The following is a 15,946-nucleotide window of genomic DNA, read 5'->3' on the forward strand; positions in this document are numbered from 1 at the left end:
AAGATGCTTTCTCTATTTCCTGCTGGTGTGTATCACGGAAGGTTTCGTGGAAGAGAACACATCCATGCTGCAAAAGATGAACAAAGATGGAGCGCCCTGAAGAGGCACGCAGGTAGAGGCACACCAGGCGCGTAGTCTGACAGCAAGCACTATATGTGGCATGTCATAAAACAGGGACCCCAAAGCACAGGGCCTGTGGTGCCAGGGCAGCAAACACAGGCTGGACCCAGCAAGCAGTGAGGAGGTCTAGCTAAACCTAGCTAAAGCATTTAGGATGGATTAGCGTAGCTGGAAAAGAGCGACAGGGAGTCAAACAGGCTGGGAAGCTAAGAGGACGTGAACTTGCTTGAATGAAGAGGAATTACATGTAGAGCACTTCATAAACTTTATAATGCCAAATAAATGTAACATCTTTCTTAGAAGAGAGGTGGGGGAGAGAACTGAAAGGCGTGCACAGATGTGAGAAACACTGCAGAAGGAAAATCAAGAGAAGAGAGAAGAGAAGAGAAGATGGAGATGATGCGGGGAGGGAAGGACCCTCGCTGATAATCTTGGCAGGTTCCAGAGGATCCTGAGATCCCAACAAGGGAAACACCCACCAAATGAGATCCAGGAGAGGGGCAGAAACGTGGGACTGTGGAACACCTGGAGGGAGGGGGGCTGTGCAGCAAGGAGTCCCCAGGCTCCCGCCCACTTGGCTCTGGGCCAGTCCTGTCTTTCCAGAACAAAGACACTTCAGGGGGTCAGAAATACTTGAGGAAGACCTTGCAGAAGGAGGCCTGGGAAGTCTGAAAGGGCTCTCCCTGTGGAAGCCATTAGATATTCAGCACTTCATTTGTTTCCAATTCTTGTAGGAGCGCAGCTCCAGGCTGTGGGGTGAGAGGCTCCCCTCTGACGTAACCAGGAAGCAGCTGCAAAATTAAGGAATCCCTCATGACATCATAAAAAGGGTCGATGGTTTACTGGGGAAAGTATAAAAATTAATTACATATTCCCACATGACCCCCTTCCCCTAAATCTGTACACACCCCCTCCCACCTCCACACATTCTCTCATCAACAACAACCAGAAGCCACACTGATGAACAGGGTACAAAAAGGGCAAACAAAACCCAGGAAGAGAAAGCTCTCTGGTGCACCCACTGTCTGCACCACACATTTGGGACTGGACAAGGAATACCTAATCCTGGAGTTTTTATACATAGAGCATCCTTCCTCAACAAAATTATAAGCCCCTTGAGGACAAGAGCTATGTCAAGATTTCACATCCTTGAAAATTAGCACCACGAAGTGGTTCAAGAAATGACTGCTGCTCTTAACAGCAGGTACACTTGCCTCTCCATTTGTGGATCATAAATGATGATTCCACTGTGGCCAGAAATAATAACTAAGGGAGACCTGTACAAAGTGTGTGTGTGTGTGTGTGTGTGTGTGTGTGTGTAAATATATATATATAATCACAGAGCTTTACAAAAGATCTGCACAGGAGGTTATTCTCCCTTTCTGACAACTGAGAAAACAGGCTCAGAGAAGTGAAATGACTGGTCCCAGACCTGAGATTGAGCCCCGTCTGCCTGCTCTCACACATGTACACTGTTTCCACGTCTTGTGGTTTTCTCCTTTGGTTGGTTTCTGGATTTTTTTGGCCGCACTGCTTACAGGATCTTACTTCCCTGACCAGGGATTGAACCCAGGCCCTCAGCAGTAAAAGTACTGAGTCTTAACCACTAGACCACCAGGGAATTCCCCATACCTGGTTCTCAAATGCCTGTGATTCAAGTTTCAAACTCCAACTCTTCTTCTCTCCTTTGCTATGAACACGAAAACCTCAGACTACGCCACAGTTCTGTACCAAAAGCTCTGAGATAACTATGTGGAAACTGAAATTAAAAACACCAACACTGCCGAAGAAAATGAAATACTTAGGTATAAATCTAGCAAAATATGAACAGGATCCTAGGCTGAAAGCTACAAATGCTGATGAAAGAAATAAAAGATGACCCAGAATAAGTAGAGAGTCTTATTAACATGTCATGGATCGGAAGAATCAATATTGTAGAGATATCCATTCTGCCCACAAAGATTTATAGATTTAACACAATTACTATCAGAATCTGGGCAAAGACTTTTGTAGACAAAAACAAACCTCACCCTAAAACAAAACTTTAACCTTTAAAGGAAAAGGCAAAGGACCTAGAATAGTTAAAACAACGTTGCAAAAGAACAAACTGGGAGGAGTCATTCTTCCTGATGGTAAGTCAAAAAATGACTGCCTTTTCAACATATATTTGCTCAAGCAATTAGATATCCACAAACTCAGATGTTCTTCAGTGGATGAATGGTTAAATGAATTGTGGAATATCCATATTATAGAATATAACTCAGCCATAAAAAAAAAAAGAAACTCAACCTAAATCTTACACCTTACACAAAAATTAACTGAAAATGGATCAAAGACTTACATATGAAACATAAGACCATAAAACTAAAAAAAAAAAAAAAAAAAAAAGACCATAAAACTTTTAGACGAAAAACAGAAGAAAGTCTTCAGGACCTAGGACTAAGTGAAAATTTCTCAGACTTGATGCCGAAAGTATAGTCTATAAAAGGAAAATTGATATGCTACATCTCATAAAATTAAAATCTGTTGCCCTACTGTAAGACAATGAAAAAGCAAATTACAGACTAGAAAAATATACTTGGAAACTACATATCTTACAAAGGACTAGTATCTAGGCTATATTAAGAACTCTCAAAACTCACCAATAAGAAAACAAATTGTCCTATTAGAAAATGGGCAAAAGACACGAACAGACATTTCACCAAATAGGAAATACAGGTGAAATATCAACACATGAAAGGTTGTTCATTATCATCTTTACATTTACAGTTATATCCCATTAGGGAAATGAAAGTTAAAACTACGAGACATCACTAAACACCTATTAGAATGGCTAAAATGACAAATAGTAACACCACCAAAAAGCGGTGAGGATGTAGAGAAATTGGACCATATATACACAGCTGACAGAGAAGGCAATGGCACCCCACTCCAATACTCTTGCCTGGAAAATCCCATGGACGGAGGAGCCTGGTAGGCTGCAGTCCATGGGGTCGCGAAGAGTCAGACATGACTGAGCGACTTCACTTTCACTTTTCACTTTTCTGCATTGGAGAAGAAAATGGCAACCCACTCCAGTATTCTTGCCTGGAGAATCCCAGGGATGGGGTCGCACAGAGTCAGACACGACTGAAGTGACTTAGCAGTAGCAGCATACATAGCTGATTGGAATATAAAATGGTACAGCCACTCTGGAAAACAGTTTGACAGTTCCTTTTAAAACTAATATGCTTATGATATGACCCAGCAATCATACTCTTGGGCATTTATCCCAAAGAAATGAAAACTTATGTTTGCACAAACACCTGTATGCAAATGTTCATAGTAGCTTTATTCACAATAGCTTAAAACTGGAAACAACCCAAATGTTCTTCACTGGATAAATGGTTAAACAAACAGTGTAACATCCATACTATGGAATACTACTCAGCCTCATAAAAGACTACTGATACAGGCAATAACATGGACAGTTTGTCATGGAATTATGCTGAGTGAAAAAAGTCAATTTCAAAAGATTACCTGCTATATGATCCCATTTATATAATATTCTTGAAATAATGTAGTTACAGAGATGGAAAACAGGGGTTAGCATCTGGGGATAGAAGGGCGGCATGGTTCTTAGAAGGCAGCATCATGAAGGAGTTTTTGTGGTGATGGAACAGTTCTGCATCTTAATTGTGAAGCAGTTACATTAAACTACCTGTGTAGGGATTACCCTGGTGGTCCAGTGGCTAAGACTCTAAGTCCCTAATGCAGTGGACCCGGGTTCAATCCTTGATCAGGGAACTAGATCACGTATGCTGCAACTAAAAAACAAAACAAAACACAAAATACCCTGCAGGCTGCAACAGAGATGGAAGATGTCGTATGCTACAACTAAGACCCAAAGCAGCTAAATAAATAAAATTTAAAAAACAAACAAACTAACTGTGTAGTAAAACTGCACACAACTACACACACACACACACGAATGCTCATGTATAACTAGTGAAATGTGAATAAGGTCCATGAGTGTACCAATGTCAATTTCATGGTGTTGACACTGTACTAAAGTTATGCAAGATGCTAACATTAGGGAAGGAGGGATGAGGGGTGAACAGGACCTCCTGTGTGTATATTAATATATATATTTTTTTCTTACAATTTCCTGTGAATCTGTAATTATTTCAAAACGAAAAATTTAAAACAAGTAAGCAAAAGTAAGTCGACAGACAAAACCCAAAAAGACTGGACACAGGATTCCAGCAATGTTTCTCTTTTACACAGAAAAGGACAACTAAGACATTCCGAGGACAGCTTCTCAGTTGAGAATCCTCTCAACCTCTTGTTCTTACGTGCTGCCTGGCTTGAGATGCTGGACATGCCCACCCGCGTGGTTCCTTATCTGGACTGAGCAAGAAACTGCCAGGGGCAACCAAAAGTAAAGTAAGAAAAAAGAAAGGAAAGTTCACTGAAGACAGAACTTCTGTCCAAAGAATAAGGAGTCAAGCAGGAGAATGCCATCAGCAAGGCTATGACTCATCAGACTGGTAAAATTCATGACAAGCAGCACTAAGTGAAGGTGATGAGAAAGTGAAGAAAGATGACAAGAAGAACGAATTGCAGAAGCTAAGTGAGCTGCTTAAACATGTTCTTGCTGTTCAAAAAATAAGTAAAGGTATAAATCTCACACCAATGGTATGTACATTCTTCAAACAAGGGCAGGTGGGGTGGGGGGAGTTGTTTTACCACAGAAGTCCTAGCACTGTTATCTTCATAAATGAAACTGCTTATGTATTTTCAGGGCTGCACTGCTTTGGACTGTTAATCAGATGGATATTAAGAAGATTTTTTCAATTAGCAGCATGAGCTACAATACTATTTTAAACTGCTCCTTCGCCAATAAATGTGTAAAGATCAATTTTTTTTTTTTTTAAAAAAAAGGACTTCATAAAAAGAAAACTTACTTTTTAAAAGACAAAAATAAAAAGAGAAGTCACAAAAATTTTCTCCCTAGGAGAAAATATTTGTAAAACACATATCTGACAAAGGACTCTTATCAAGAATATATAAAAAAACTCTTCCAAGTTAATAAGATACACCAAAAAATGAGCAAAGGACATATGCAGATGACAAATAAGAACATGCTGAACATGTACTTCTGATAAGATGCTCAACATTAGGAAAATCAAAACCATGAGAAACTCTACCCCATCTAGGATGTCTATGATCAAAAAAACAGAAAATAACAAGTATTAGGGAGGATGCAGAGAACTTAACTCCTTATACACGGCCTTAGGGATATAAAATGATACAATCACCTTGGAAAATAGGGAAATTTCTCAAAAAGTTAAAACAAATGACTTAGGTATACCACTCCTAGGTACCTACTTAAGAGAAACGAAAGCATATGTTCACACAGACTTAACACTTGAATGCTTACAGCTATTTTATGTGTTAACAGCCCCAAACTGAAAAATAAAACCAATATCCATCAACAAGGAGATAAATAAACAAATTGTGGTATATCCACACAATGGAAGACCAGTCAGCAACGAAAAGGAATTACTGTATCACTCAACAATGCTGATGAATGTCAAAATCAATGTGGAATAAAGGCAGGACAGAGGGAGGGTGAGGAAGAGCGGAGAGAACTTACTGTTGAATTCCAGAAAACGCAAATTAATCTACAGTGACGGCAGATCACTGGGACCAGGAGGGGACTGTTAGGGAAGAGCAGATTACAAGCGAGCACAAGAAACTTATTCCACTATCTTGATTGTCATGATGGTTTCACAAATGTATATATATATGTGTGTAAATTCATCCAACTTACACGCTTTAAGTATATGTAGTCTAAAATACAATTATATCTCAGTAAAACTCTTAAAAAGATTTTTTAAATTAGGGGAATCAACTCTTCAGATTTTTCAGAGTTTATTAACTTAAGAGACTGATTTAATCAAGAAAGCTGGACATCTACTGAGTGTCTAATACATACAAAGGCCCTGAATAAGGTGTTTCGCACACATTACTTTGATACTGAGAAAAACACTGCAAACTGGCATCCACATTCCCTACTTCGTTGTTTTTGTTCAGTCTCTAAGCCACGCCTTACTCTCTGAGACCCCATGGATTGCAGCACACCAGGCTTCCCTGTCCTTCACTATCTCCCAGAGTTTGCGCAAACTCATGTCCATTGAGACGATGATGCCATCCAACCATCTCATCCTCTGTCATCCCCTTCTCCTCCTGCCTTCAATCTTTCCCAGTATCAGTTTTTCCCAGTATTGGAAAAAACTCATTTCCAATGAGTTGATTCTTCGCATCAGGTGGCCAAAGTATTGGAGCTTCAGCTTTAGCATCAGTCCTTCCAATGAATATTCGAGACTGATTTCCTTTAGGATTGACTGGTTGATCTCTTTACAGTCCAAGGAACTCTTCAAAGAGTCTCCTCCAGCACCACAATTCGAAAGCATCAACTCTTCGACGCTCAGCCTTCTTTATGGCCCAATTCTCACATCCATACATGACTACTGGAAAAACTACAGCTTTGACTATATGGACCTTTGTCAGCAAAGTGATGCAGCCATGAAATTACCTACTTTATAGACAAGAAAACAAAGCTTCAGAGGATAAGTTAACTTTTGTCATCAAGGTCACACAGCTGATATTAATAAGCGGCTGAGTGGCGAAATCAAACCTTTGGTCTGGTTGACTGCAAAGCTCTTTATGGCGCTGTAACACAACTGCTACCTTCTGAAGGCACGAACATGACCTCCAGAGGTGTTAAGGCCCTCTCCAGAGAGCAGCTTGGCTTTCCCTCTTCCTCAACATGGAGCTGTAGAGCCAAGAAATGTCCTGGGGACTCTATTGATACATCTTGGCAAGACAGATGGCAAACCACTTCTACTCTTTTCAAGGAAAACTGAAAACACTTCTAAATGAGTGCTCAGCTTTTTCCAGGAAATACCCATGCCATCTTAGAAATGGAATTCCAATAGATTTCCTGGGAAAATTCAATCAATTGCCAATGAAAACGTACTCTGGCTGTTTCCACCTTAGTTATATCTCCAGACTGATATTTCCGTCACTCGGAATTTCCAGCCTGAATCCAGGGTTATTCAATGCACATCCCCTCTTGGGCAAGCTGAGCTGCTGCCAGCAGAATGGCATGCTGGCACCAGCCAAGCCTCTCAGGAATGAGGCCCAGCGGAAGCGCGCCTGCCACTCCAGCGTCACATTTGGAGGAGTTACAAGTAGATCTTGGAGGACAGTGTCTCTGCTCCTACACTGCTTGCCAAAGGTTTGGGGAAGCTTGTCTCTCCCCCAATATTTGAGGGGAGCAAAGGAGGCATAGAAAAGAGTGGCAGCTTCTTGATTTCATATCAGGCAGCTAAATCCCTGTGGAATGCTATCAGGAGATCTCAGGAGCCTTGAGTCAGTTACTTAAGGTTGTAGAGGAAAGAAGCAAAAGAGGCTCCCTAAGAGGCATGCCCACTGGCTACCCTGGAAGAATACTTCTGCTGTAAACCTGTGATGGAACTAATGCAGCTACACCACTTCTGTGGAGCAGGCAGAGGTTTGGCATCTGATTCAAGCAGCATGAAACCCACCTTTGTTGGTATGACGTTTCAGGAGCAATTTGGGCCCAAGGTAAAAGTAAGAGAGAAATAACGCCAGCAGACACCTCATTCAGAAGAGGCTCCTTTGAGATGACAGGCAGCGGGGCAGAGAAGTGTTCAGCTTTCATTTTAACAGATTAACTCAAGTTCTTTTCATTTTATAGTTTCCTAAAGGATTTTTTAAAAGAGTTTGACAGTTTGCAAACAAGGTCAAAAATAAAACAACCCTGGGACAGGAGGGCAGAGAGGTACCCAGAATAGGAAGGATCTCTTGGACTCCTCTTGAGAAGCTTCCAGAATGCAAAGATTACAGCCATCAAACAAATTTGGAGGAGCCAGTACTGAAAATTGAGGCCAATGATGAAACATAATTCCTGGGTGGATTCCTCTTGAGTATCCAGATCTGCATGTTCATCCCAGCCTGCTCCAGCAACTCGCCCTAAAAAGCTCCTCAAAGCTGTACAATCCAAGATCAATGCCCAACCTACATCATGTAAGTAATGACTTTATCCAACCCCACCCACCGTGGAGCATGTGTTTTTAAAGCAGAAAAGAGATCAACAGAATGATAGCTAAATAAAGTAATTATGCCAAGGAAGAAAAGTGAGAAAGTTAGCACTCCATGAAGGTGGCTAGAAACCCATGAGGCACCAGCTAGTCCCCTGACTGAGAAGCTCTACAAAGGAGATCCCCTTTAGAATCTGTATTCAGGTGGCTGACTGGCTAGCTTGTCAACAAGACTGACTGAAATCTATATACACTGCTTTAAACTAGGTTTAAACTTTTTAGTTTATACTTACTCTTTTATACTTCAGTATATACAGTAATATAATATACATACAGCATATACAGTATACATATATACAGTGTAACAGTATATAACAGTATACACAACATAGGCCAATGTATATACAATGTAGGGCAAAATCACCTACAGTGAATAACATTAAATGTAGAAAATCAGGACCAAGAAGAAAAATATAAATATGTCAATCATGCAGGTTAACAATCTTTCATGAATGAACTTAAAATCCGCCTCTGGATTTTCCTGGCAGTCAAAGCAGAAAAGGAAACACCAACAATAGTATACTTGTCAGTATTGGAAAGGAATAAGTATATCAGTTCCTCAGGAAAAACAAATCTTTTCTCAGCACTGAGTTCTAAAATAATTTTTTTTTTTTTTTGGCCTCACCATGTAGCACATGGGATCTTCATTCCCTGACCAGGAATCAAACCTGTGCCCCCTATATTGGAAGCTTGGAGTCTTAACCACTAGACCACCAAAGGGAGTCCCTAAAATAATTTTTTAACACTGACTCTGTGCAAAGGATACTGTGGGGGGGGTGGGGGAGCAATAATCTTGGAAAGGCCTTTATAACACATGGCATTATACCACATACTATTAAAAGATATCCAATAAATATTATCCTGAAGTTACCTGTGTGGTGAGACAAAATATATTATATATCACAGTCTAAGAATGTTTTTCCAAAAACATACATAGGAATATTCTATATATTGATAGATATATAATGCTTTAAGAAACTCTTTAAAACTAAGTTAAAATAATGCTAAATTAGGAGACTGTAATACTTATTTCAAAAGCCTCCACAAAGGGTTTCCTTAAGTAGAGAGATCGCTGATGTCTAACATATCTGCCCAAAACTCAGTTTGCAACACAGACCAAGGGTCAGAGAAAACCAAATGCAAGAGCTACTTGCAGTTGATGATGAAAGGCTGAGTATCCTAAAATCCTAAAGAATCTTAGATCAATGGGAACATGACATATGCTATAAAAGTCTTATTTTAAGAAGACCAAATGATACATTAAAATATATACGCTCTTAAGTACATACATGCATAAACATAATGGGTGGATATGAAAGGGAAATGGTCTAAACTGTAAACTTTGATTTATGTACATTTTTGGGATATTTCCAAAACAAAAATTCAACAGCATGCTATAGGGCAAAGCGATTTAAAAGCTAAATTTATATTTGAACACTGGTGCTGAGAACAAAGCTCAGTAATTCTGGGATTAGCACCCCCCGCCAAACAGGCAGTCTTTAAGCACCAGCTCAACTTCATCTTCTTGGTGAGATTTCCTCCATTTGGAGGACAGAACTGACCTGCTTCTGCTTGGTTCAAAAGACCTAACAGATTTATTTTTAGAGCACTGCCTTACCCTTTAGAGTGGGCCCAAAAGACAAGTGAGAACAGCCAAGAGGAAATAAAATAGCAAACCTGCCACCTCTGTGGCCCTGAATGGCCATTCTTCCACCCTCCCTCTCCGAAGCCCACCCTCTTTCCTCTCCATTATCTAAGTCCTTCCTTCAAGACCCAAAATACGTTAAACCTGTGCTGTGCTCCCCGACAGGCCTCCTGTGTCTGGGCTCAAAGCAATTCCATCCATAACATGCCCCTAGCAGGTGGCTCAAAGCCACTCCAACACAGGATTTATCAAGCTTCTCCACTAGGCCGGAAATCCCACGAGGGGAGGGTCTACAGGCGGAATCCTGTAAATCCCGAGCACTTGCCACAGTGCCTGGTCAAAGGAGACGATCTGTCCTGAGTAGCACCTCACTAAGCAGTGGACTAATCCATTTCCTTAAGCACAGTCCGTCTTTACTAAGCAGCCACTATGTGTAACAGCCCTAAGCTAGGCACCGAGCTTTCAAAGATGAGTCAGACATGAAGCTGGACCCTCAAGGAGTTGAAATCTAATAGGATCCCCCGTGCATAGTTAACTATGAACCAAAGAAGAAAGTGAAAACTACCTTAAGAGATATAGCTAATGTGTGAAATGAATGAGGAATGTCACTATCACAAAGTTTGGACAGGAAAAGCCTGCAAACAACCTAAGTGTCCAGGACTGTTTAAATAAATTACGGGACATATGCATAATAAAACACATAGTCATTTAAAAGGGTGAGATAACTAAAAATACGATATACAAAAATGATATAACAGAGCTACTATTTACTGAACCTTTACCATTTGCCGGGAAGGGGGGCAAGCAGAAGGAAGCAGAGGTGTAGAAAAAGGCTTTCCTGGCTCCAGTCCCTTTTGCAGGACAATATCCTTGTCCTCAAGTTCCTTGCAATACATTTCCTCTCTTGCTTAAGCTACTTCAAGTTGGTTCTTGTCATTTTCAAACACTCTTAACATACAAGGTAAAAAAGACTAGACAGTGGGGTTGGCATTTGTTAAAGCTCATCAAACCGAGAGCTTAAAATCTGTGCTTTACTGTTTTACGTAAATTACATCTCAACTTAGAAACAGTGAGGCCAAGACAGTATGAATGAATGGAGGACACTGGTACCAGTAAGAGAACAATGGCACCGGAGGAGCAGTTCCGGGGCGGGGGCTGACCTGGTGCACGGCCCAGACTCCCCCCAGGACCAACACGCTCGCTCTCCCAGCTGGCGCAAGTACTGGCAGCCGCAGATCTCAGCTGATCCCTCTCCCAGACCTGCTCTCAGCCGGAGAAAGGTGCGTCTCCAATGTCACTCCCCCTGCCCAGCCATAACTCACATTCATCGACTGGTGGATGGAGGGAGGGCATATAATGATTCAGCCCCGTTGGCCTAATCTGGGACTACTCTGAAGGGTTAGCCCCTTTAAGCAGCTCCAGAGCTCCGTAGAGGACTGGCTAAGGCCTCTGTTACATTGGCAGTGAAGTTCAACTTCTCTCTGTTCCCCATCCTGCTTCCATCATGCCCCCTTGGGTAGTGGTCCTGAGAGCATTCCCCAAATAACTTCCTGGGGATGCAAACCTCCATCTTAGGAGTATGCTTCCTGGGAAACCTGACTTGCAACATGTGAGAAACAGGATGAATCAATTTTTAGCAAGCTTGAGATTCCAGGTAAAATCATCCAACAAGGAGTCAGAAATGTGGGCTAGAGCTCAGGGAAGTTTTGGGCAGGAAAGAGATTTGGGAGCGACCCACAGAAAGGTGACAATTAAAACCATGGGATTTTACAATACACCAATGGGGAAAGGCTGAAGAGAGGAAGGCCAAGATAATAAAAAGGGCTGTTATTTCATGTGTGGATAAGGAAGGGAAGACCCAAGACATAGGCAGAGAGAAAGGGGAGAACAGAGAATACAGTCATTATCATCAAAAGCACTTCAGGAAAGTCTCCTGTCAACAAAGGCAAATACTACCAGAAGAGCTAAGAGGAACGAGACACGACACAACAAATGCTTAACAAACCCTGGTTAATCGAGCTGAGTGGGACACATGGCCTGCAGGGTGCTCAGCTTTTGCTGGGTTGTTTTAGGCAGCTTCTGTCCTACAGCGACAGGCACAGACTCTACCTGAGTGCCCTGAGGCAGATCCACTGTTGGATTGGTAAGCAAAGAAAAGCTGAAACGGTCCAGTACATGAACATAAGTGAGCCAAGACAGAGTTCAGCTGCTTAAGCAATTTGGAAGAAACCTTCTTCTGAAAGGCTTCTTTCAAGCGTATTCCCAGGGATCCTCTGAATTAACAGCTGGGATCCTTGAGAAGGCTCACTGTCCCTATGGACCAAATTCAAACCTCAGTCAAATCCACAGTATTTAAATAGACTGATCCTAGCACATTTTTTTGAGGGGTGGGGACAGAAGGCCACAGGTGTAAGGAGGGAGGAGGGAGGTCACTTACAGACATCAGTGATATCATCATTGCTTTGAACACAAATAAACAAGCTCTTCTTAGCCACGGCACCCTAAAGTAAATGACATCTCACACAAACAGGTGTTATGTGACCTCCAGTCCTAGACCAGAGTAAACAATTTTATTTCTGCTCCTGTGCCCGACATAACTAGGCATCATATTCAATGGCTCACTGGCTTTCCCTGTTTTCCTGCAGGTGTGGCTGGAGGGATTCTCACACCTGTGTCCCTTACCCTGAGTCCTGCAATCCAAGGCCAAGGCATCACAGATGCCCAAGAGCTGGTGTGGCTCTATTTCCTTCAGAGATCTCAAACTTGTCAGGAATTCCGAAAGTCAGCACCAATTTCAAATCTGATCAGCATCTCTGAAAGTCACAGTTACCATACAGTTGAATAATTCAATATTTTTTCATAAATTTAACGCCAGTGTGTCTGTGTTTGGAAACTTTGAAAATACATGTTGTATGGTTTACTGCACTGGAAAAGGTGCCAACAGAGTTTCAAAGGAAGGGAAGTGTATAACTGTTTCCTTTCAAATGCATTTTCCAATGGGATCCATTCAGGGAAAAGGCTGGAACTAACTAAAACATTATTAAAAACTGTTATGGAAAGAGACAGGGAGATGGAAAAAGATAGACCCAAAAAAGCGAAATACATAACTAAGAGTGAGACAGACATACGAGGAAAAAGAAAGGGGATCTGGGCAGAGAGACAGGTTGGACGGGGAAGTGGGGTGAGATGGAGTTTTGTCTGGCAGTTGCTGTTCGTGGCCTCATACTGCCGCAGATCAATCGATTCGGGCTGCAGTGCTGCTGGCCCAGTGGCACAAGACAGACCACAGAGTTGGCTTCAAGTGCGGCGCTTGCGAACTGCTGACCTTCAGTTTTCAAACCAAAAATATTCTTTGGGAAACGGTAATACCAGGTTCAGCCCAACCAGCCAAGCAAAAACAAGGACTACTAACCTGAAGTAACACCCTATTCAGTTACATCAGGCACCAAGCCTTCACAGGCATCAACTGGGAAAATCGGCAAACCTGAAACCACACCCCACCAAAAGCTAACTCCAGATTCTGACTCAACCAAGTAGGCAATGATAACCAGAAATGCTAAAGCAAGTGACACGGTGTTTCAAAGTTGGCTTGACCAGGACCTACTCAAGCAGGAAGGCCAGTCCTTGCTCACAGAGCCAGAGATATGGCAATTCTTTCTGAGGTCACATGTGCATGACTCCAGTGGAATCCGCATGCAATGCTTAGGGCAGGGTTTGGCACTGACTTACAAGCCATTACATTTCTAGACAAAGGATTAACAGTTTGTAGTGAGTTGTTTTTTTGGTTTGGAGTGGGTTTTTTTTTCCCCCTGTCTTTTTCTAAATTCATCTAAGTTAGGGTGATGCTAAAATCTATCTCCTAAACTGGGATACTGGGGAGGGCAAAAGGGTGTGCTATTAGTAACTCATCAACAGGGGCAGGCAATCACTCGGCAAACCAGGACTTACCATCACCCTAGCCTAAGCCATAGTAGCTATTCCTCTCTCTGGGTCAGTATTATACAATTTCAGCTCAGAAGAATCTTATTTAAAAAGCCAGGATTGCTCCTGATTAGTGCCAAAGCACTTTTTGAGCTCCTCCAATGGAGAGGTAAACAAATCAATTAAGTTAACTGCAAAAACTAACAAGAAAGATTGGGCTTGACAATCAGGATTCTGGAGAAGCTAAAAATTCCAGGCAGCAGCTTCAGGGGAAAAGGGAATGTGCCACAGATGGAGCTGTGGAGGCTGATCCGCCCGGCCTCTCAGTGCTGGGCCCCGATGCCTCAGCCAGCTTCAAACGGCGAATGGAGGGCGGGCAGACCTTGGTGCAAGTCTGCTGAGTTCCAGGCCATCATTCTTGAGGGTGTAATAACCATGGGCTGTAGCACACATGTTGAGGGATGAGGGAAAAAAATAAACAGAGAGACAAAAGAATGAGGATGCACTGCCAATTTCAATTGTGCAGCTTTTATTTTTAAATGCTTATCAAGCTGAGAGAGAGCAGAGTTCTTGGAAAACAAGGTTTCCTTTTTTCCAATGCCAGCGTAAAACACCCTCAAGGACGGGCACTGCACAGACTGTAACAACAAGGAACGTGGCCCTGCACCCTCCCAGCAGCACAGCCCGCCACGGGTCCCACGCTGCTCTGATTTCGGCTCAACTGAGTACTCGAAATAACAGGCCCACTGCCTCTGGTAAAAACTGCTCTTTTTAAATTTTTTATTAATCTCCAAACTGGCTGTGTTAGAATTACAGCCCATTACCTACTAACTCTCTTCACTAATAAAATAAATTTGTAAAAGGCCTAATTACTACTTTTACTGAAGTACACTGCCTGGGGATCAAGTACAGGAAGCCAAGGACTCAACCAGTTGTCAGCGAGACTGGGATGGGGAGGGGGCCCGGGGGAGGATATGGAGTCACCAGAGGGAGGGGATAGGAGGGCCGCAGAAGAGGCTGAACCCCTGCCCCAAAAGAAACAAAAGGCCACTAACCCTGCTGTTGTTCTGAACAGCCCCGAGAGGATCCATGCCATCATGGCATTTTGGGAGGCCTGTCACGGGTTACACAGGCCTGTGCTGCCCACGCCCCAGCTCAGCAGAAAAAGCGAGCTGCAGTCCAAGACAGATGGATCCTGGCCGGACTCTCAGCAGAGAGCCTGGAGAGTCTGACCAGTAAGGAAATAAACAACCATCCTTCCCACCTATCCCTCTCTCTCTCTCCTTGCCTCCCCACCCCCCAATCTAGCCCCCAAAGAAGAAAAAGACACAAAACAACAACAAATGTGGGCAATTGCACAAGAGCTGTACCGTGAAGGCGAGGCCGACTGCATCGACTTCTGGGCCGTGCCCTGCACCCCATCCCAGAACACTGATTACAGAGCTGGAAACGTTCCTCACCCGCTGAGCCAGCCGGCCCCTCATCTAGGGCTGGTGCGGAGCAGTCTGACTAGAAACGAGCAGTCAACTCTGACATGCTCATTTGTAACAGAAGGTGTGTATGAGACAAACTAGTCCAAGCTTAGAGAGAAAGCAAGAACAAGGCATGACTGTCATTTTTAATTGTCCACAAAGAGCCCTCAAAGGCAAATCCTGTGCCTCTCTGAGACTCTGATAAACAGTATTTCTCCTCCAGAGAAAACTAAAAAAAAAAAAAAAAAAAATCAAGTGCTGCCAAAGAACCTCGTTTTTAAGGAATCCTGCTAAGAAAACCTGCCATGGCAGGTGAGTGAAGCCTGTGGCGGACACGCCTTTTGGGGACGACCAGACTGCAACCTGGCGGCTCACTGAGGCGGGGTCTGCACTAACTCTCAGCACATCACATGCCTGACCCTGAAGGAAGGACTGAGGAATGATCTCAATGGGAAAAACCCGACAGCAAGGGCTGTGACACCAAAGCCACAGCTCCGTGGGCCCCTGGAGCCTCTCAAACTAAGCTGCCAGCTAGGGAGCTAACACTAGCTTTGGATATAATGCAGCTCTGGTAGAGTAATTAATTTTTTTCTTAACTGGGATTACATTAATTTTCA

The 15,946-nt window shown here is 42.8% G+C and overlaps 1 protein-coding gene and 1 non-coding gene across 4 annotated transcripts in view; both read right to left on the reverse strand.

Annotated features, from left to right (window-relative positions):
• SMG6 (SMG6 nonsense mediated mRNA decay factor) overlaps nucleotides 1-15,946 on the reverse strand; it is a 194,606-nt gene that overhangs the window by 109,433 nt on the left and 69,227 nt on the right. The gene's annotated exons all lie outside the window — the stretch shown is intronic.
• On the reverse strand, nucleotides 1,669-1,741 carry TRNAK-UUU (transfer RNA lysine (anticodon UUU)). Its single transcript has one exon. It is a non-coding gene; the product is annotated as a tRNA-Lys (tRNA).

Source organism: Dama dama, chromosome 5 (assembly GCF_033118175.1).
Source record: "Dama dama isolate Ldn47 chromosome 5, ASM3311817v1, whole genome shotgun sequence".
Taxonomy (NCBI): domain Eukaryota; kingdom Metazoa; phylum Chordata; class Mammalia; order Artiodactyla; family Cervidae; genus Dama; species Dama dama.